Source organism: Sciurus carolinensis, unplaced genomic scaffold, assembly GCF_902686445.1.
Source record: "Sciurus carolinensis unplaced genomic scaffold, mSciCar1.2, whole genome shotgun sequence".
In the NCBI taxonomy this organism is placed as follows: Eukaryota; Metazoa; Chordata; class Mammalia; order Rodentia; family Sciuridae; genus Sciurus; species Sciurus carolinensis.
The window spans coordinates 58936-81534 of NW_025920219.1; the positions used below are offsets into that span (position 1 = coordinate 58936).

A 22599-nucleotide genomic window follows, 5' to 3' on the forward strand; every position below is an offset into this window, starting at 1 on the left:
TGACATCTGCATTCTAATTAATAGATAACAGATGGACTTCCTTAAAATCCACTTTTAAAAAATTTTAATTGTTCTAATTAGTTGCACATGACAGTAGAATACATTTACACATTTTGATAAATCATACATAAATGGAGTGTAATTTCTCATTTTTCTGATTGTACATCCTGTAGGATCACACTGGTCACGCAGTCATATATGTACCTGAGGTAATAATGTCTGTTTCACTCTACTCTCCTTCCTACTCTCATACCCCTTCCCAACCCTTCACTCCCCTCTACCTAATGTAAAGTAACTCTATTCTTCCCTAGCCACCCCTTTATTGTGAATTAGCATCCATCCACATATCAGAGAAAATCCACTTTTCAGCTTAATTTCATTTGTTTGAATCTTTTTGTCTGATGAGATGGCATTCTGAGAGTAATTTTAAATTGGTCTCCCTGGAATGAATATTCCTTTATCATTATTAGAACTCCTCCTATGAGGTTCTGTTATTCTGGGTAGTTTTAATATTCATCTCGGACAACTACAATAAATCTTCCTTTAATATGTCTTTTTCCCCAAGACGTGGTCTGGGGCTTTGGAAGACAAGCACCACATGATGGGCAAAATAATCAAACCAAGTCAAAACTAGTTTCTAAACTTTTTCACAGTAATTCTAATTCTTCTTAAGTTCTTTTGTGATCCTATAATTTCTACTTTCTTTCATGATTTAGAATAAACATGGCTCAATCTTACTTTCAATTTTGTAGATTTATGCCCACCCTTGCCTTTATTTTACAGCTAAAACTAAACTTTTTTTTATAGTCTCATTCTTGTTAGTCCTAAAACATTTTAGGCAAAATAAAAAAAAATAAAAACAATTAAGTGACAATTAGTTTAGTTCAATATTTCTTAATATGTTTAACCTGAATTAAGCTTATTTCTAGACTAAAATATGCATATGACGTTTGTGCAGCTTTTAATCTCTGAGTTAAAAAAAAAAGTAAGGTGACTCACATTCATTTCAATAGGATAACATGTTGGTGTTACATATTTTAAATTCTGTAAGTCTCATGATCAAGCTGTTTCATCATGTGGGCAAAAGCACACTATATTCATTCTCAGTATGAAACCAACTATAAAACTGTATCTGGGATTGACATGAGTCATTTCTCTGAAAATAGGAAAATTTAACTGGTATACTTTTGATATTTCTTGGAACTGGGTTATCCTGTATTAAAAATTCATAATTATAATAATAATAGTACTTTAAAATTTTAAGTATTTTACTGCTGCACACAAAGGCTTGTTTTTCAAGTTTATTATGAAGCAATTATTTAATATATGTTTCATCAAAGAAGGTCCCTTGTTACATTTCTTTCTCCCCATCACCAGGGAACTCTTTAGTCCCTAGCACTGGGTCTTCTTCCTTACCTCTGGGTCTCTATGAATACTCAGTAGAGTCCAATGCCCTCTCTCATATGGAGAAGCTTCCAGGGACCACACAGTAAGGAAACCTCCAAGAGGAACAAGGGTTTTGACCATTTTGCTCCCTGCTCCAACCCCAATCACTATATGAGTGGTTGGCAAACAAAGACTCACTCAATAATTTATGAATGAAAGAGTCAACAACTATCATTCCCTGATGGGTTTCAGACCCCTGTCATGCCGAAGTTAGCAGCTCACTGTACAAGAACATGGGTCTTGTATAGGTTTTCCTTACTTCCCTGTGATTCCTTGCAAATGAACCTTTTGTTTTTGGGTTGCCCTGAAGTGTTTCTTAAGTATCTTTTCTGTGTATTCATTTATTTTTATTCCTTAGAGTGGAGTACTTGATTGCTTATAATTGGGACAACCTTGATGAATATTTGAGTAAAGGCATCCATCTTGTAAAAGAAGTAATATGAATTAAAGTTAACTTGACTAGGTTATATTCGATATGGGAAAAAATTATTTTCAAAGTAATCAATGCTTATATACTTTAAAAGAAGCTGCAGTTCTTTCTAGCATTATAAAGCCTTGTTCCCATCTAAATAGATACAATTTCTCTTAGAGGCTTGAAGTTATAATGGGGCTTCAACATCCTAAATTATTAAAATTTCATGTCTACGCCCTTCTAAATGGGCTTAACACCTCTAATAGACCAAAACCACCAAATGGTTTGTTTTGCCAGTTCCCTTAATTCTACAAGGGGAAATCACTACCAGAGTGACCAGAGGGGAAGAATATAGTATTTCTAAACTAGGAAATATACCAAAGTTCTCCAGCTCTATCTTTATCCAGAACCAGAGCTTGGCAGAATTGAGAAACTATGTAACAAATTGTATGTTCTTTGCTGGCTCTCAAGGTTGCTACAACAAACAAGCATTCTTTACACTAGAATTTACTCTTTCACCCAAAGCTTGTTTATGAGGCTCCATGGAGGAGATATCAAAGAATAAGAGAACATTGTGCCTCTCTGAACACCTGGCTAACACTTCCTACAAATAAATCATGCATCTCAGAGATGTGTACCTGTTTTCACATTAGCTACCAGAGAACATGGAATGCAGTTTAAGGTATACACCTTTATTTAATTATCCTCTGCATCCTCTCTATGCTGTGTGTGTGTGTTGAGGGGGAGTCATGTATGAGTCTTTATGATGATTTTTACCCACCTGAGCTGGAGATGCAACACCAGCCTTTGTTCGTGTTAGACAAACATTCTACCACTCAGCTACATGCCCAGGACTGTAAAGTTGATTTTTTGTTTACTTCTGAAGATTCCCTTTATCCTAACTCCTACAAGAACGTATTCTCTCCCTTTGTTTATAACTTTGAAGACTTAATCAGGTCCTTCATGTAAAGAAGATATTAAGATAATGTGCAAAATGTATTTTTCTGGAAAATAAAATGAACATCATGTCCCTTTTGAAAGTTTTTGCATAGTAATAAAAAAGATAGACAAAGTGAAAGCTGTGAAAGTTATTGTAATACTAAATCTCACCAACCATTTCGCAGTAGCTTAGAGACTCAATGATGATCCCACTAAGTGCAAAGAATTTATGCTCACTAAAAATTAATAGACTAAAGTGTTATTTTAACAAACTCAAACCTTCTCCCCTATAGAATAATTTAATAAAAAAAAGCATGAAGCATTGCTTTGAATTTATACCAAAGTTATGATTAAATAGTCCAATCACTATGTAAAATATCTTCAAATCTAATAAGGAAAGTTTAAAAAAAGTTATCTATGACCGCACATTCTCAAAATGATATATATTGAAAATGCAAACTTTTCTTCCCCGTTTTCTGTGTGTAAATGTGTTCATGTACAGTCTAAGTATGTCAACAATTGTTTATTTATTACAATATAATATGTAATATGTTTACTTAATAATACTGTATGGTTGGTTCTTAAATTTAATTTTTTTCACTTACCCTTTCAACTAAAACTTTTTCCATGTTTTAAAATACAAAACATTATTTTAATGGCTGAATAATAGATACAAGATATCAAAATATTTGGATATAAGAATATTTGCTTCCCACATATCTTGAGAACATTTGGTAATTTATGACACTGTAAGACATTTAGTGTTGAGACAATACATTCAAAGGCTCCTTGGAAGCAATAAAATAAGTTACAATGCCAAAATATCTAACAGAAACAGGAACCATCTATCACACGATCAGTCGGCATAAACTGAACCCAAACGTGGACAAAAGGAATAAACCCAGGCACTTACTAATTTCAGTTGCAATGATGGTTATGTTATGCCACACACTTAATTCTCTGTCAAGTGGTGTTGCCAGAGTGATTTTCCCATCATCTGCATTAATGTTGAACTGCCTCTCCAGGTCAGTGTGACGGTCGATGGAAAACCTGCAAAACAGATATATCTGTAATCTATTTCAACATTTACATGATCCATACGTTCCATGGCAGACCTTTAGTAATCCTTGGAGAGCCATAGTTGTGAAGTCTAATGAATTGGGAAACTCCGTGGCATCATCATTTGTAAAACAAATGACTGAACGAGGCACAAGGAACTTAATAATTATTGTCCAAGGAGCAATTAGCTACATATGCAACATGGAGGTTGCAAACTGCCATCAGTTTCAATAGGTAACATCTTTAAAAATGGATGCTGATGAAGAGTTAATTGGACAATCAATCACATTTATTGGACAGCTTATGATAATTAGTTGTTGCCACAAAATATCATATTTAACAATGAACTCAAGTCCAAAGCAAGATGGCACCAGGCATCATGTTATTCATGGCAGTTTAAGGTAAATATATTCTTTGTTAAACTTTTTAATTTCTGGTGTCTTCCTTTCCTTCATTCTCTCTCTCTCTCTCTCTCTCTCTCTCTCTCTCTCTCTCTCTCTCTCTCTTCCTCCCTCCCTCTCATCTTTTGATGATGGTGATTTGCCTTTCTTTGTTGTCATTTTAAGTATGTATTTAGATTTTCTATCAGTCTCAGTATGTAGAAATCAGATCATTGTTGGTCCTTTAGCAAATGTTGTGTAGAAGTAAAATAGATATTTTAATTTATCTATAACACTACCTTGATAAATTAAGAACTTCAAATGGACTTGTAGGTATTTTCTAAGCTGAAAAAAAAAACCTTTTAGTTAAGATACATGTTCAGTGTCTGGAGCAAAGTGCTTATCAAGAGTATTAAATATCAAGGTAATATAGAAATCATTTTCCACACCATTTATTGATATCTTTTTTATGTACCAAGATTTGTATTCTGGATATGAAAAACTATATCCAATAATGTTTATGCTTTACTGAGTAAAAAACATACTTAAAAGATTATCCCATAAGTAAGCAGTGAGAGGAACTAAAACAAGATAAGAAGGAAGTCACAAGAAAGATGTGGGCAATCCCATTCCAGGCAGGAGGGCTAAAGAAATCCTTCATGGTTGAGGTGATCTCACAGATAGTGCACATAAAATCTGTGTTTTCACAATGCTCATCAACCTCAAATCAGAAACATCGTCCCTGGCTAGTTGGTACTGAGCACATTGCATTTTTAAGCAAGGTCTTTATAAACATTTATTTTATATCAAAAGAACAAGTGCATGTTTTTCTAATAAATTAGAAAAGCACATTCCCCTAATATTCTATCTGTACCTTTGTATTGTTTACATTTTAGATTTTGTTGCAGATTTCAAATATATGTTGCGGATATGAATATGCATCTATTCATTTGTCTGTATATCTACTTATGGGGTAGCTAGCTAGCTGATTAGATAGGTTGATAGAGAGGTATAAATAAGGGTACATATGAATCATTCCTTCCTCTTTTAGATACTTATTTTTATTAGAAATGGTAGGCATATCCTTTATACTAGATCCAGAGGTCCTTAAAAAAGACATCTTTCTAGGGGTGGGAGGCAAGGAGGAATTAGGTAATTACTAGGGAGTGACACTGGTCAATTTACCTTGTTATATTGTGTGCATGTGTGAATAAGTAACAACAAATCCCATCATTACGTAGGACTATAATGCACAAATAAAAAATGTGAGGAAAAAGGGGGTATCTTTGTTAAATCCTCCCCACCCAGGACAAGCATCATTGAAGAGTTTGAAAAAATATTTTAAAATAGTTAATTTTATGAGCAATTGTTTATTGATAGATTCTTTGGACAAAATCATGAGAGATAAAGTTATACTTCTTGATTTAATAATGATTCAGCTACAAATTAAGACAGTGACTTGTACTCATACACCAGACTTTACACCTTCCATCCCCACTCCCAAGGATGACTGGGGAAATTCAGAAAGGATTTAAGAATCCAGAGGCAGATATGCATTAATAATGTCCTCAAAAAAATTCTGAGCATGAAGTATTTATTGAAAATTATTTGAATTTCCTACATTATGGAAAGAAGACTAAAGGCCATTTTCCTGGGGAACAATAATGGTTGATTAGCCTGATAAGATTTTGAGTTTAACTATAAAATTACTGAATAGACATATGCTTTGTTCCAGATATCACATACATATCTGACTCTTAAAAAGGCTAAGAAATGTCCAGAGGATTAATTATCACTTTCTGCATCATATTCCTAAATAAACTTTGCAGGCATTTCTGAGTGCTAGTAATTTTATTGTCTCATTGTGGTACCTCACACATTCCTGCAACAACCAATTTCCCAGAGGCTACAGTAAACAAGAATCAATCTAATAACTCATATTCAATGAATCCCAAATTGGAAACACACTCCCTGGCTATTTGGTTGGTTTCCAGTAATTGCCCTGAACTTCTAGCCTAGAAGAAGTACTGGGAACAGTGACAGGGTATTTGGAAGTTGGCATTTAAAAACAATGTTGTTTGTTTAATCCCTTATGCAAATATGTGTCATACAGATCACAAACTTGGAGCAAATTGTATCTCTATTATTTATGTATTGCTGTTTCTGAGATAATTAGTAAATTCACTTAGCCTCAATTTTTTGCTGGCAAAATGAAGGAAGTATCTATATTCAAGGAGTGGTTGTGAAAATCAAAAATATAGCATAAATCAATCTCTGGCACTTGGTAGGTACCAAAGAGAGGATCATCATCATTACCGTTGTTCTTAATGCCTCTTATTAAATGAAATCTTAATAAACTTACCTATTTGGAAAGTGGTAAGGAAGGTCTCTGCCTTAACAATTTATAAATGACAGAAAACTGGGAACACATTTTGCTGTTCTTTAACCTCCATGATGCTAACAAAGGCAGAGATGTTTTTTCTCATTTTTTAAAGTTTCAGTTCATGAGACTTTATGGGTGAATTACAAGAATTTATAAAATAAACTATAAATACAGCCCTGTAGTAAGATCAGAGGTAAGAATAGCATAATATTCCAAGATGATACAATGAAAGGAACTTGATAGGAGAGAAATGACTTGGTTTAAAAGTCAGTCTAAAGTCTACCTCAACTATATCAAGGAACACCTTGCTGCCTCCTTAGAAATTTCACACTGTGTATTATCTAATACACTTTATAACAGGAACTCCCAAGAACTATAAAACAGAAAAATTCTGGCCTCATAGTCAACAAGCATGCATGAAACACTAAACTTATACCAAGCACAGTGCTAGATGCCTGTCCTTCTATCTCTCCTGGTTTTTTACACTGTGGTCTCTTGGCAGCCACTGGAAATTGGTTCCATGTTTCCCCACAGATAACAAACTTTGCAAGCTGAGGGGTGTTCAGATTCTTTATATAAATTGGTATAGCATTTGCATATAATTTTCACAATTCTTCCATATTCTTTAAATTATTTATAATATCTAATACTATGTAAGTGCTAGGAACCTAGCCATTATCCTGTATTATCAGAATTATAGGATAAGAATAAAAGTTTGTACACATTTAATAGAGACACAACCACTGTGCAGGATATGAGGAAGACACGAAGTGCAAGAGAGAGAGCAGAAGGATCCATGGAATGGCAGGAGGCAGAAGCAGGGTATGCCTACAGATCTCTTCATTCACATGAATTCAGCATGGTGCTTGGCAAGTGGGAAATTCAAGTTTTGCTTTCAGGAATTTTCTGGATTTCTTTTTACAGAATATTTTCAATCCATGACTTTTGAAATAGTAGTTGTTTGAAACTACGAGTGTAGAATCCCACACATACAAACAGCTAATTGTATAATGAGTGGAAGAAAATAAAATTCTTGGGGACCAGTGTTACAGGGTTGGGTCCTTCTGGGAAACTGAGGCAGTGTAAAGGTTCCCCCTTCACCCCAGTTCCTGTGATCAAGTCAGAAAGATTTCAGACATGTTAATCAGCATAATAGGCATGAGTTTATTAGAAGGGAAGGAAAGGGGGAAAAGGAGACACTATTGAGGGATAGAGGGAGTCCTCTCAGAGAGGAGAGAGACTGCATGCCCCTCCTGCCTTCCAGTTTTATTGAGAGTTCCAGGTAAGTTTTCACATCACCTTTTGACTTTTGACTGACATGGTAGGAACTGCATGGATTGCCTCCAAGAGGAGGATGTGGTGCTCAGAGTTGGACATTTTTAAGGAAATTGAGTCTCTGTTTTTGTCTTCATTTCCTGCCCCTTTAATCGGTTTATTGCCCTTTGAATAACTCCCATCAACTTTTGAGAGGGTCTGAATGTTTTGGCTATCAGGGTGATTGGAGATTGTGACATAGTTTCATTGAAAACAGAGTCGGGGAGAATTGGTTACAAGAGATAAAGAAGGTGGTTAAGTTTTTCTTAATTAGGCTGGGGGAGATTTTAACATACTGAGCCCTATATTCCAGGTGCTCATCTGTCAGATGAAGCACTTCACAGCACACATACTGATCACTGCAGGAAGCACTGTGCTCTCACATCACTTATAGGACAGTGACATCCTTCAATACGTATATGTGTTTTCAACAATCTAAATGGAAAACTTAGACATGGAGTGCTAATATTGGAATGTTCGCACCCCAAAATTCATATATTGAAATCCTACCCTCCAAAGCGATAGTATCAAAAGTGTAGGTGATCAGGACATGAGGGCTCTGCCCTCAGCCTAGTATTACTTGCCTAATAAAAGAAATCCCAGAGAGTTAGCAAGCCCCCTTTTATGACGTGAGGACACCATCAGAAGCTATTAGTTTGCAATTGAAGGAAGGCCCTCGCTGGAACCTGACTCTGCTGGCATGCTGATCTGAGAACTCTCAACCACAGAAATGTGAGAAAGTCATTCTGCAGTGGAGAAGCTGCCGAGTCTAAGTGCTTTGTTAAAGCAGCCCAGCAAACTAGACACAGAGTCTAACAACTAGTTTTCTCACTTTGAAAGATACTAATGTGAACATGTACAACTGCTTAAGTGTTCACATATAATATCTAAGTCAAGATGATTTGCTAAGTAAGATATTTAGGTTTGAATTGCTCCTGAGTACCAGGATTAAGGGCCTCCACCTTTGATTATTTTTGTAGACCTCTGGATAAACCTTTAATCCAAATCCACCTTCGTATTCTCACAGACTCTGCTCTGTTGCTTGAGGGCACGCCTTGGGTTTCTGACTGCTTCTTCGTAGGCTCCCAGGAGAGCTGTTGGTCATAGGCCCCTCACATACTCCTCATCTCCTTCTAATGAATGAGGCTGGATCTCTGATCTAGCTGCACAAGTTCACAACTTGGCTTCATTACTGAAAATTCGCAGAAAAAGATGCTTTGAAAGAAAAGCAGAGTGGGTTAAAAATCACAAATCTGGAGCAATGAAAATCACAAATCTGGAGCAATGGCTGCAATTTTAGAGTCTGATATGCAAAGTAAGTTCTCAGGATGTCATGATTTGAAGAAGAAGTCTCAGAAGGAGATGCTCAAATCACTTTGTTTTTCTGGGAACCCCAGTGTTCAGAATAGCAGCAGGTGAAGTGGAATAAACACAACCTGAGAAGCGAGAGAAACCTCAATTGACTCACCTGGGAGATTCCATGGAAAGTATTCATCTCCTCTATAAACAAAGTACCTAATTCATAGGGTAGTGCTTTGCATTAAATGAGTTGATAGACAGCTCATGTTAGATGCCAAAATAAGTAGATGAAATGATGAACCAGTTCTTCAGTCTGTAAGATACCTCTAAAAGCCTGGATTGATTATGGGAATGAAAATCCAGAAATGAAACAGTCCAAGTAGGGCTTACAATTGATATCCCTTAGTAGCTTTGAGAAGGGAAGAATTTCCCAGGTGACTGTAAATATACTCCAGAAATGTTTGTGTTATTTGTCTATATCACTGTTCTTCACTTTGGAAATGTCTCTCACCGTGGGCACCTCCAAAGAGCAAGGCCTCCAAGCTGAAGGAAGAGCAGCTATGTTGTTTTCTAACTCCTGGCTCATCAACAGGGATTCTTCAACATGTAGCCCCAGGCTTTGTTTATATCTCTTTCTTGAGAAGTCTGTGCTATTATTCTTCAAACATGTTTCTCTCAATGTAAAATTTATCTCTGGTGTGGGTTTTTCTGTGGTGGGAAATTAAGAGTTGTGAGGACAAACTCTTCTCTTTGCTCTTTAGCACCAAAAGAAATTCACATAACATCTAAAAGGTTGGCATTTCGCATTACACTTATTCAAAAACTGCTTCTTGAATGAATGCATAAGCATTTATTGATCATGGATTATTGTTACTATTACCTGTGAAGCACTGGTCTAAAGAAATGTGTGGCAAATAAATATGGCAGTGAATACCAGTAATCCAAGTAGCTAGGGAGGCTGAGGCAGGAGGATCACAAGTTTGAGGCCAGCCTCAGCAATGTAGTGAGGCCTTAAGCAATTTAGAGAGACCTAGTCTCAAAATAGTAAGCAAAAAGTCTGGAGATATAACTCACTGATAATGTGCCCCTGGACTCATTCCTCAGTACTGAACAAATAAAAAAGAAAAGAAAAGAAAGATGTGAGCAAGAGGAAAAGAAGAAGAAAGAATTAATTTGAGTCCAACTCTTCATAGTCAAAAGTGAACTGCCTTCTAACTTATATTTTCAGAGACTTAGTATCCCCAGTATTAAAGTCTCCATTCTTATTTCTTTAGTATGGACCCTTATTGAATGTGCTGCTCCTTTGTAGGATTACTTAAGATGTGTTAGACAAAAGATCTTGCTTGAGAAGAATAGCATTCACACTGGAGAATTATCATCCTTCTACAATAAGAGAAACATCTCATTAGCACAGTGGGAAAGTGGCATGTGAGAAAATGGGATCCATGGGTCATGTTAATATCAATTCTAATGATGGAAGTTTTGAAAATTGACAATCCCTTTCAAGTTCTACAGATAGGTTTAGAAAGTACATTATCCTTGATAACCAGTATTCACAGAAATCCTGTTTAAACGTTCTCATTTTTAATCCAACATATATCCTGCTTAGCTTTAGTACTACTGTTTCTCTAAAGTGGTATTCCTTAGAAGTAAATGCTAAAGACTTCATATTTTACTTTGTGGAATTAAGGATACAAACGCAGGGAAGTTTCTAAGCTAGTTGCTTAGGACCTGGTTCAAAGACGGCAATTTAAAACACAGTGCTCTGAGCAGATACAAGCTTATGTCCATGGTTTTATCTAATTCAAAGCAGATTGTAGAAATCAGAAGTAAATTAAAGAAAATAACTCTTAGGCAGTGGTCGAGAATAGGTTAAAAGGGGTAACTGAATATTATTGTTAGGAAATAGGACACTTTTACGTTGCCGCTATTGCTGATATTAAATACAACTTTTTCCTGAGAAATACATTTCCTGGATTAGCACAGTCCAACTACATCCATTATATACCAATATTTGGGAACAACTCCTGTATTGATGTGCTAATGTGTAAAACTCTGGTACTTCATATATTTTTGGCCAATGTGTGTGTTTATTTAAAAAAATTTTCTACTTCCTTTTCCTCAACGCATCCCCAATGCTGCATACCTACACTAAGCTTCCATTCCCTGCTCAATTACTTTTTTGTCTACTTTAAATAACTTCTGTTTGTGACAAATTCAAAACATTTTCACAATTTTTAGAAGCACATTTCCAATGTCAAAGCATACTTCCTATGACTTCAGGGCAACACAGACAAAGAGCATTAACAGCATTAAGTCTGGAGTTTATACCATCAACTAGAGTCATCATCATCATAGTCAAATGAATAAATAACAGATAGAAAAAAATTTTTGAACTACATTACTCCAACTATAATATTTGTGAAACACCTGATGACTTCTCCAGGGGACAGCTTCTCTGCTAAGTCCAATTTATATACCTGGTCCCAAATTACCTCATCTCAAAAATGAGAGCAAGGAGATTGCTTACCTAAAAACATAGTGTGCAGCCTAAATGAGATAATGCAAAGTATTATTTAAATACTTTATGAAGTGCTAATATAGGGAGCAAATGTCTTTATTTGTAGAAACATTCCAACCAAATATCTGTGTATCAAACAACAACAAATGAATCTGAAAGATTCTGGTATCTGAATTCCATGTGGACAGAAGCATAATTTGGGGGCAATCCTTCTTACTATTTTTGCACAAAGAATAAAAGACAGTCACTCAATGCAGTCATTCTCAGGCATCTTTTATTCGACTTAGTTTCCAATATGGAAATCAGTTTCCTGATCTATGTCGGTGGTTTTGTCCTCTCAGTGTGTATGTTGGTGTGTTGTTTTCCCTTTTATTTTATTTTATTTTGCATTGGGGATTGAACCCAGGGGCATTTAACCACTGAACCACATTTCCAGCCTGATTTTTTTTTTTTTTTTTTGAGACAGGTTCCTGCTAAGTTGCTTAGGGCCTCACCAAGTTGCTCAGCTTTGCTTTGAACTTGTGATCCTCTTGTCTCAGCCTCCTGAGCTGCTAGGATTGCAGATGTTTACCACCATGCCTGACTTTTTTTTTTCTTTACTATTTGTTCCACATACATTTTGGAAAATAATACTATTTTCATATTTCATCATTGTATCACCTTATGTAGCATTGGAATAAAGAAAAATGCTCTGGAGTGAATCCTTGACAAATTTTGACTCACAATCAATTCTTCAGTATTTACATAATGCCTTTGGAAATAATTGAACATTTTTTCCCCAGAGTTAGGAAAAATACCGTATGTAACAGAGAACTTGATATATAATGATGTGATTGCAAACATAGAAAAATGGAAAGTAGCATTATAGTCTGTGAAAAGATTAAATTAAAAATTTTATTTTTGTTTGATTTTAATAAAGTTTTAGTGATTGCCTTCTACTGTTAAATATAATGCTAGATGTTTTGGAGGAAAATGAACATTTCCAACTCATGGTTTGTGACTTTCCAATTGCTTGGAATGAAAAATGGCAGGTTCTGTAATAGAGTAGAGGGAAAGGATTTCTATATGTGCTGGTGTTTATGTGTGTGTGTGTGTGTGTGTGTGTGTGTATGTGCACGTGTACGTGTGTGTGAATGTGTCAGGGAAGGGAGTTGATCAGAGAGAGCATGAGGAGGAAGAGGAATCTGTTTAAGAGTAGGGTTTTCTCAGAGAGAATATACAAGCATAACAGCCTCTGTAGAGAGAAATGCATATATAAAGCATTTGGGTTTGGGGTTTAAGAGCTACAAATATGTTGGTCAGTTTTCCGTTACTGTAACAAATATCTGAAATAATCTGCTTATGAAAAGAAAAAAAAATATTTTGGCCTGCAGTTTTGGAGGCCTCTGTCCATGACTGTTTGGTCTCCTTGTTTTGGGGTCTGTAGCAGGGCAGTTTCTCATGACAGGAGTACATGGCAGAGCAAAGCAGCTCTTCTCATCACCAGGAAGCAAAGAAAAGGAGGAAGAAGACCTGGATCCCACAATCCTCTTTGAAGGAATGCCCCAGTGTCCTAAAACATACCACTAGATCCCAACTCCTAAGAGTTCCCTGACCTTTCAAAAGCGTCATGGGCAGGAGATCAAACCTTTGACACATAGGTCTTTGTGGATGTTTACCTAAATCATATGAATAAAATTAAGGGCCCAGACTAGGTATGATAAAAGTCGAGGTCCAAGAGGTAGGCATGCTATCATTTCTTCTCCCCTCTTTCCTTTCCATCTCATCCTTCCTCCCTTCTTTTATGCCACACCATTGAATATCTCCTATGAGCAAAACATTGCATTAGGTGTCAAGACAGACAAGGTCTTAGTTTATATAAGGAACTAGACAAAGTGAATAAGCTGTTTCAGAGCAGAATGATATTGCATGAAAAAGACAAGGAAAGGACAGATGTATATGTAAAACACTAAAAAAAAATTCTATCAAAAGAAAGCAGGGCTGGGAATATAGCTCAGTTGGTAGAGTGCTTGCCTTGCATGCAGAAGGCCCTGGGTTCAATCTCCAGTGCCACTAAATAAATACATAAATAAATAAATAAATAAAAGAACCTTAGAAAAAGAAAGCAAAAATTGACAAGTCTGAGAGAGGGAGACGTTCAGCGTGTTTGAACATCACTCAAAAGAGTGGGGTTCAAGTTCAGGAATCAGTGGAGAAAATGTATGAGGGAGGAAATCAGGATGTATGTATGACCATGTGCAGATTTAGTTTTTCCTTTTGGAAGTGGATGGGGTGGTTGCTCTAAAAAAATACAAGCAGGAGAGTGACATGATTGAAATCCCAGCTGTGGTGGTAGAAATATGCTCTGTGCTCTTCAATATGGTGACCTCTAGCTACCCATGCCTATTTAGCTCTTGCAAACAGCCAGTGTAACTGAGGAATTGAAATTTTTGTTTAATTTAAATTAAATCAATTTTATATACATTCAAGAGCCACATGTAGCTTATACTGCCATAAGGGATAGGGCTGATCTAAACTGTGTTGGAAATCACCTGGAAGGGCAACCAGTGGAGAACAAAGGATAGAAGATGGGCAGAGGGGCCGTTAGAATGTTTAACATGGAGATGATGGTGTGTGAGCTAAAACAGCAAAATAAACAGGGTAGTGATCATTTACACACGAGAAATAAAGGAAATTGGGGAGTCCAGATGAAACACAGCACAATCTTGGATCTTCTCTTGAGTTACACTGTTTTAGGTTTGTTTGTTTGTTTGGTACCAGGAAGTGAACCCAGGGGCAGCCACTAAGCCGCGTCCCCAGCCCTTTTCTGTATTTTATTTTGAGATAGGGTCTTGCTAAAGCTGAGGCTGGTTTTGAAGTCACAATCCTCCTGCCTCAGCCTCCTGAGGTGGTGGGATTACAGGCCTGAGCCACCAAGCTCAGCACATTTCTTTTCAAATTACACAAATATTCTCTGTCTTTTGTTTCCTGTATAAAAGGCATTTCTGTGTAATTAATCAAATACACCAACTGGGACGAAAGTTTTCACCTTACTATTGGCAAAAGATAATTAAATTATTATACAAATATTTTAAGTCAGGATCTTTGGGTAGTGATGTGAAATTTATCTCTGGTGTACGCATTTTTTCAGTGGCAGATTAAGAGTTGTGAGGACAAACTCTTCTCTCCTGAAGCCTAACACCCTTGATGCCATTGATCTTTCCCATTCACCTTGAGTACACAGGAATCTCAACCAGTTTCCAAGGTTGTCCGTAGGTCCACACTGAACTAAGGAGACCAGGGCAATCTGGGATTGAAGAAGAGCCTTCATTTATCTTAAATGCTATATATTTGGAGCTATTGATCATGCCAATGATGACTTCCCTCTACATGAAAAACAAATTTGGCAGGTGCTACACAGAACAAAGAATAGAGATGATGTGAGGTGAAGAAAAGCACATTACTATATTGGAGTCTAGCTAGACCAAATTCCTTATCATTATCTAGGAATTAATCTAGCATTCCTTATTACTATCTAGTAATATAGTTAATGTTTTTATTTTATCCTTCCTAATTTTCAACCTCTTTGCTAAGCCCTGGATATGAATTTCTTATTTAATCCTCCCTACCAATGGAGTTGTCATATGTATCTTTCTGACTGTCAATGTCTACGTTTATATAAAAAAAAGGATAATATGTATTTTTCTAAATGATGAAGTTGGTGAGACCATATGTATAATAACCTAACTATAGTATCTGACCTATAATAAACTCTTACTAAATTTTGGGTACCTAGGAGGATGGCGGTATTTGATTAAATGTTTTTCTGATTTTGATCAGAATCATCTATAACACAGAAAAAATTTTATGGAAAACATGTACACATGACCCCAAATAATAAAAGGGTAGTGCAAAATTATATCAAAGTAGGGTTTTGGAAATGGCATAAACTTACATGTGCTTTGAAACTGTCACTGGACACTGGTGTTCATCCATCAAATCCTAAAGCTATGGTAAATGCTGGGAATTAACTGGTGGACAAGATATTGTCTGTTAATGGTTTAAAAACTAGAGATACATTTTTATTGAAATGACTTGTTTACTTGCCTAATACCTATAATAGTAGCATGAATACCGCATTCCAGTGTTCTGCCATACATGATTCTTTTTAGGAGATGAAAGTATTTTATAAGCCAGGCACAGTGATGCATGCCTGTAATCCCAGCTTCTCAGGAGGCTGAGGCAGGAGGATCATGAGTTCAAAGCCATCCTCAGCAAAAGTGAGATGCTACGCAACTCAGTGAAACTCTGTCTCTAACTAAAATACAAAATAGGGCTGGGGTTGTGGCTCAGTGGTCAAGTGCCCCTGAGTTCAACACCCCCTGCTTGCAACAAAAAGTATTTTATGCCCCAAATTTCCATCCTTAAACAAAATGCCTACCCCACATGCTCTCACCTGGTCATGTACATTTAAATGAGTGCAATGCCCAAGATCATGTTCTTGCTGGTAAGCAGAGGTTAGCCAGAAGTGCTGTCTCTTTCTCCAGGGAATGAAAGACCCCTTCACCATACTCTGCACACTGTGTTCCTTCTGCACCGGTTGCAAACTCTTGGCTTTGGGACATTTAGGTATTTTCTTGTCCTTTGTATCATTTAATATATCCACCATGAATTTGATCCTTCCTAAGACTTTATATAAATCTTATTCTCATTTACTACAAAGCTACATAATTAAATGGATAATCTCAAACTTGATTTGTACCTGGAGGCCCATTTGAACTGCCTTTCAACTAGGGCCAGTCCATTCTCCAGCAAGCAGGCATCAGACACTTGGTAGAACTAATAAGCTTTTGATGGATGGATGGAAATGGGATTTGTCCATTTTTAATATGAGATCTTCTTAAATATGCAATATTATGTTTTCCTCTGAAACATTAAATCAAATCAGATTGTCCTTTATCAAAAACCAAGGTTGTACAATACATTGTGTCAAACAAGAATGTAGAAATATAAGGAAAAATAAAGACTTAGTTAAAATGACTCCCATAAATATTTGGACATCAGATAAGGCTGCCAATCTTCCTTTGTCATGATGCAAAACAGGAATTTATTTTGCCCTATGAGTATAATAATGTTAGATATCATGGCTTTGCCTACACTATCATCTTTGTTTCTCCCAGAATATAAGCATCATTATTTTTTCCCCTGGAGGGGACATAGATTATACCAATCACAAGGGGAAAAAATAGCTGTTAACATTCAATTTCATCACTTATCTTTGTTTTTTTCCATCTCAAAAAAATTTAATGCCATTTTTGCCATCTTATATCTTACTTTAAATATTTTATTAATACTTAGTTAATCTTTACAGTTATTGATAATTAATAGTTAGGTTTACCATTCCACACCACACTGAAAACATTTCAGACAATTTGATTTACCACTTTGGTGTTTGCTTATGAAAGTGTGTAACAAAAATACATTTCCCTAAGGGAAGACATCATCTGCTGACCAATGTAGTGGCAACCTATGGGAGCTAGACAACTAGTAATGTGAATTTATCAAATGATTTCACTGTTAGAATTCTCCTGTGTACCTATCCATGATGGAGGTGCACATGGGCTCTATAATTCCCTTTAAGGAAAAATGCTGGACATATGGGGGGTCTATAGGCAACCTCCAGCAATCCACTGCTTGGTGTCTACCTCAGTTGTAGGGAGACCATTTCTCCATATGGAAACTGAGCAAATGGAAGTGTGAAAGATCTCATTTTTACATAATTCAGGAATCCTCTGATGGGCAATACTCATTTCAAAAATACCCACTAGGTTGGGTCAAGATCTTCTGGGGCTGCATCATAGCTTGGCTTTTCCCTCTACCCATTCTGCTTCTCTCTCCTTGTTTAACTAGGTTCTGATCCCTTATGAACATCTGCTTCTAGAAAGAACAACTGTAACACATGTGTTTAATGGGAATACAAATATGTATAACCCAGTTAAGGTAACAAAGTATAAATGGGATGTATATTACAGTCTCAGACCTAAAATGCGTGAACAAACATCTACAAAATATTTTCAGTATCCCTTGTTGAACACCTACTCTCATACTGGATAATACACGTTAGACTTTAACATACACACTACAGTAAGTGCATTCTAAGTGAAATTTGGTTTCAAGCCATCTCATGCTTTCAGATATAGAAATGAGAGAAATGTTACTGAAATCAGAGAATTTGCCAAGGCTTGGAAATTTACAAACTAGGATTTGGTTAAGGCTGTCTCTAGCTTCAGTCCCCAAACCCCCATATAACAGCTATCACTGAGGTCTGTAGAAGGGAAGACACAGGTAAGAAAACAGGGTTTTATCATAAATCCATGAAAGAAACAAGTAAATTCCCCTCTCAAAGCAAATAAACATCACAATATTTGTTAGGATACCCCTTTGCAGCCTGTATGGTAGTTATGAGGATTTTCCCCAAAGTTAAATAGAGAAGTCAGATTTGGTTGCCATACTTAACATTAAGTATGAGCCTTCAAGGGTCAGATGGTTACTAAGGTTCTCAGGCACCTGTGAAGAATATCACTTCCCATCACATGTAGCTGTATTTTAATACAAAGAATTTATATGACTGCTAAAGTTTCAAAAATTATTTTAAGGATCTTGATAGAGTTTGAGTAAAACTTTAAACATGGGAGGAAACTTGTCAAATTACTGATGGAAATCCACATTTCCATTAGTTTAGCGTGGGGGTTGACAAACTTGTTATAAATTAAGTATTTTAGGTTTTGCCCATCATATTGTCTCTGTAACACCTACTCAACTCTAGACTGTAAGGCATTAAAGAATGAGGATGGCTGTGTTTCAATTTTAAAAAGTAAGCAGTCAAGATTTCTTCCACAAGCTGATCCCAGAGTGTATTAATGTAGTCAGATTATTAACTAATAGCACTAGATCCTTCAGTGTGCTCTTTGGAAAGGAAAGATAAAGGGGGAATTTATAGAGCCTTTAAAAGATGTACTGTTCATTCACCCATTTATTAATTGGGTTATTTGTCCAATTAATAAAGGAGCAAGTTAACTGATCAGAGACTTCTCAGAATAAGAGATACAAATGGTCAACAAATACATGAAAAAAATGTTGAACATTGTTAGCAATTTGGGAAATGCAAATCAAAATTACACTGATAGGCTCCAGATCTATCCATTTGCTGGCAAATGTCATAAAGTCATTCTTTATGGATCTGCAGACTATCAAGTTAAGTGAAATAAGCCAGTACCCAAAAGCCAAAGGTCAAATGTTTCCTCTGGTAAGTGGAAGCTAACCCACAATAAGGAGTGGTGAAGGGAAGAAGAGAAGTTCAGTAGATTAGGCAATGGGGAACTGAGGCAAGGGAGGAGCCACAGGAAAAGGAAAGACAGTGGAATGAGTCTGACACAATTTTCCCATGTACATAAAATGAAACAACACAGTGAATTCCACCACCATGTACATCCATAAGCATGGGATCCTAACTAGAATAAGATATATTTCATGGTTGTATAATTATATAAAAATGGATTCTGCTATCATGCGTATCTAAAATGAACCAATTTAAAAATACACTGATATTGCATTTATTCCATTCACAATGGCAGCTGTCAAGAACACCAATAATAATAAATGCTAGAGAGGATGTGAAGGAACAGGAACACTTTTGCACTGTTGATGGGACTGTAAGTTCATAAAACCACTATGGAAATCAGTATGGAGGCCCCTCAAAAGACTAGGCATGGGATCACCATATGACTCGGCTATACAACTTCTTGGTATTTACTCTGAAGAACTACAGTCATCACACTACAGTGATACATCAATACCCATGTTTATAGCAGTACAATTCACAATAGCCAAACTATGGAACCAGCCTTGGTGTCTATCAATGGATGGATGGATGGATAAAGAAAATGTGATATATATAATGAAGTTCAATTCAGGCATAAAGAAAAATGAAATTATGGCATTTGCAGGAAAATGGATCAAACTAGAGACCATCTTGTCAAGTATAAAAAGTCAACACAGAAGGTTAAGAGTTGTGTATTTTCTCTCATATGTAGAAGCAAGAGAGGAAAAAAAATATATAAGGTGGGGGTGAATCTCCTAAAAATCAAAGAGAGATCAGTAGAGGAAAGGGTCCAAGGGCTGGAAGGCAGGAAGGGAGGTGGGAAATGCTGGGGAGTGACATTGGCCAAATTCTATTGTTATATTGTGTACATGTACAAATATGTAACAGCAAATCCCATCAATCTGTACAACTATAATACACCAATAAAAAATGTGGTTTTTACCAAAAGATAAAGTTTGCTAAGATCAAATGTGAGGTTATTTCTGATGTTGAATGGATCAGAATCTACAGCACAGATCAGCATAGGAGCCAGAGTGTCACCCTGACATAAGCACAGCACTCTCTGTGCTCCAGATGTCCTGCAAAGCAAAATAGGAGTTCATTGTCTAAAGGCACTGCTCACATTCTCTTCTTCTTAGTGCACTGCACCTTAGAAAATTAAACCTCCTGAGGAGGTCCTAGAGCAGAGAAAAGAGTTCAAACTGATCGAGATACCATATCTTTAGCCCCAATAGTGTTTCTTACAGCAATGTTGGGGAAATGCTGCCCTTGGAGAAAGGCAGTGTATATCTATTTTTCAAATTTAGCAGGAATAAATGCACTTTTATATGATAAAAAAATGTTTTGCTAAACACTGATTTGCAGTCTCTATAAGGAAAATTTATAGGAAGATACAATTCTGAGTCAACTGCAAGTGAAGATGCTATTTAGAGCCACACATAATGAAATAAACCCCTTAGTTATGAATCAGTTATTATATTTCACCGAACTCCAACTGTTTCTTTCTCACTGCTTAATTTCATTCTAGCTTTTGTTATTATGCCTAAAGAAACCATTTTAACATTTTCTCGCATGCACTTTGAGAATCAAAAATTCCATCTACAAGTTTTCAGCTTTTTGCCTCTAATTGCTCCAGTGGTTGCTCTAACGCCTTTAATAAATAATATTACCCCAGTTCCACAAGTTCCAGAATTCTAAGGCCCCTGCATATTATTTATCATTCATCCAAGGAGAAAAAGGAATCTCTGTCTACCCAAAGGATAGTATTGAGAGGGAGAGAGAAGGAAATGAGGAGAGAGAGAATGCAGAATCAGAGAAGATAGAAACACAGTCCAACCTCCATATTCATATCAGTTTCTCTGTAGTGTGAGATAGTTCTATTTTAATATATTGGAAATTTGTGACTATTTTTATTCAAATTTAATTAGTAAACCTTTCCCTCCATGTGACCCAAAAGCTCCATAATATATCATTTTCATATATTAAAGGTGTGTATATATATATGTGTGTGTGTGTATACATATATATATATATATTATACCTTTATACACACACACACACACACACACACATACCTTCATTATATTCATATCATTTTCATGTATTAAAGATAGTTAGATGGAACTGTGAAGGGCTTGGGTTTCCTGTGTGCATTCATCCAGCCTCCTTATTATGGAATAAGACCAGGGAAGCAAAGCCTGTGTGATTATAAAGATTACCTGGAAAATTGTGGTTCAACTTGTCCAACTGAATATATAAATTAAAATAGAAATGAATGAATAAATGAATTAACATGAATGAATGAATGACTACGGTAATAAATGGCATTGTTTATGAATTAATTCTAGAATGCTAGTTCAATTATGTGTAGTGAGTTATTTGAAATAATATTGGAAGAGTTGATATTTTTGAATTGGGAGTTTTCATTATGTAAAAATAGCAGTGTCCTAAACTCCTTGTATATTGCTATTTGTAATTATTTTTTAAATTGATGCAGTTGCTTTGAGAACAATATGGAGGCTCCTCAAACAATTAAAAATGGGATCTGGTAATCCCATTTCTGGGCACTTATTTAAATGGACTGAAATCAGGATCTTCAAAAGATGTTAGCACTCCCATATTCATGAAATGTTATTTACCACAGCTGGAGTGTGGAATCAAATTAAATGTCCATTAACTGATAAGTGGATAAATAAAATGTGGACTGTAGATACAGTGGAATATTATTCCACCTGAACAAAAGAAAGAAATCCTGCAATATGCCCCGATATGGCTGAGCATTGGGTATGTTGTGTGAAGTGAAGATTCCACCTATATGATGTACCTAAAGCAGTCAGAGAATCAGAAAGAAGACTGATATTGGTCAGGAGTGAGAGGGGACATGGGGGATTGCCAACTAACAAGTAGAGTTTTAATTGACAAAGTGAATAATTTCTAGACCTCTGTTAACAACATTGTGCCTATAGGTAATAATACTCTATTGGGCATGTGAAAATTCTTTAAGGGAGTAAATCTCAGATTCGAAGTGTTCTTACACACACACACACACACACACACACATACACACACACACAGTCCTTGCCAAAAACATAAATTATTTTTAGACTGTGGAAGAAATTAATCAATGCAAAGCCTTCAGCCCAAATTAACATTAAGTTGTATGTAATAGGAAAAATTTCAACTGTAGCTTCATTGGAAATCATGACTACAAGGAGTGTTTTCATGAAAATAGTTCATTAACAGCCAGCCTGGTAACTGAGATGAATTATAAAAATGTCAGAATACCAGGCAGAGAGAAATGATGCAAGGCTCTTGTGTTGAGTGGGCACTTACACTTGAGAGGGACCAGGACAACAGAATACTGTGGCCACCACAATCATATGTCAACCTCTTGTTTTGATTTCTGAATGACTGTCTTCCTTTCCTATTTTATTTAAGCAACTCATTTAATCTTATTTAAGGTGAATTTTCTGAAAGAAATAGGAA

General features: G+C 36.1%; 1 long non-coding RNA gene across 3 annotated transcripts in view; it reads right to left on the bottom strand.

Annotated features, from left to right (window-relative positions):
• LOC124975177 (uncharacterized) overlaps positions 1-22599 on the bottom strand; it is a 41371-nt gene that overhangs the window by 13539 nt on the left and 5233 nt on the right. For all 3 annotated transcript variants that reach the window (XR_007106861.1, XR_007106860.1, XR_007106859.1), the window contains exon 2: positions 3711-3847. This is a non-coding gene — a long non-coding RNA (uncharacterized LOC124975177). The remainder of the gene's footprint in view (positions 1-3710; positions 3848-22599) is intronic.